Here is a 1461-nt window from a genome sequence, read left to right as displayed (position 1 = left end):
ACAAACCAATGGGAAACAAGACACATGACTAAGACAACCAATCAGAACATGACACAAAGAACAGAGGAACCAATGGCATGAAGACAAGAGGGCAAGGGAAGCATGACACTAACAGCATGAAATAATACAAAATAAAAGACACGAAAACAAGAACATGAAACAAAACCCAAACACCACATTACACAGACATATTACTGACATGCACCGACTGACTGCTGTTGCCTGTTTTTCTGCTGTGTGATAGACTGTTAGATTAATCCATATCGGGTAAAAATTTCCAGAGCTTATCATTATTGACATAAATTTTATCACGATCTTTATATGATATTGTTTTATTCCCCCAGCCCTAGGAAAATCTGTTATAAAGAGTTCAATAGTTTAATATTTTCTTTACATTCTTTATACTTGTTTATACTCTATTAGGTTGTGATGTAACATCTCCCAATAAGCAGGTTGAATTTTGTCTTATGTGACAGGGTCACAGTGTAATGGGTTTCCACTGGTCCTTAAAACGTCTTAAAAAGTCTTACATTTGTATAACATTTAAGGCCATAAAAAGACTTGTATGGTATAAGAAAAGTTTAATTTTGATTTCAAAATTTGTGGACGGAAAGAAAAGAATCACAATATGGCTTAATGTGACGATTAAACTTCTAAAGGTTATGATTTCATTGAATAAATGCAAACGCTGTACATTTCAAAGTCAAAATGCAGTGCGGGTGTTTTTAAATGAATGTATCTCTGAAGAGAACCGAGTGTCTTCAGAAAAGTGTAAATGTGAACCGGTGGATCGACAAGAAGCTAATGCATTATAAAAATCTAAACAATTAAGACAGTAAGATATTTATATGTTTTAAATTAATATAATAATTGATACTTTTGACTCATCCCTTTTCTTAAAAATGGTTTAAAGGCTGAAATGTGATGTTTGTAATTTTATAAATCCTTTTGTTTTTGTTTAAACCTGTATCTGAATTGAAAATCATGCTTTTTACAGTCATTTTACAGTTTATACGTTACCATAGACGTTGCCCTACCCTGCTCATTAGGTAATCATTTTACTTGTGCAGGTCTTAAAAAGTCTTCAATTTGATTTAAAAAATCCTGCAGATACCCTGGTGTAATACTAAACTGCATATGCATCCATGTTTTAATCACAGCAATGGTTGTCTTACACAAGAATGGCTGCAAAATGCTTTGGAGTTTGGACAATGAACATGGCACTATTTTGCAAGTAAAAAGCTGTTATCTTTTTAAAGGGATATATACTGTATATTTCTTTGTCAATAAAACTATGGAGTGGGGTATGAGTGGTTATGCACGAATTAATGAAACCCATTTGTCCGTGTTTCACTCCGTCTCGAATTGCGCTCGCGGAAAGCGCTTGAGAAGCGAACAGCGGCTCGGTACGCTTTCAACTAGTTTTTTTAGTCTCGAGCAAGAGACTGTACGACATTCACA

Source organism: Sinocyclocheilus anshuiensis, unplaced genomic scaffold (genome assembly GCF_001515605.1).
Source record: "Sinocyclocheilus anshuiensis isolate Anshui unplaced genomic scaffold, SAMN03320099.WGS_v1.1 scaffold387, whole genome shotgun sequence".
NCBI classification, from domain to species: Eukaryota; Metazoa; Chordata; class Actinopteri; order Cypriniformes; family Cyprinidae; genus Sinocyclocheilus; species Sinocyclocheilus anshuiensis.
The sequence above is the reverse complement of the archived record's forward strand: the minus strand, read 5'-3'. Positions refer to the sequence as shown.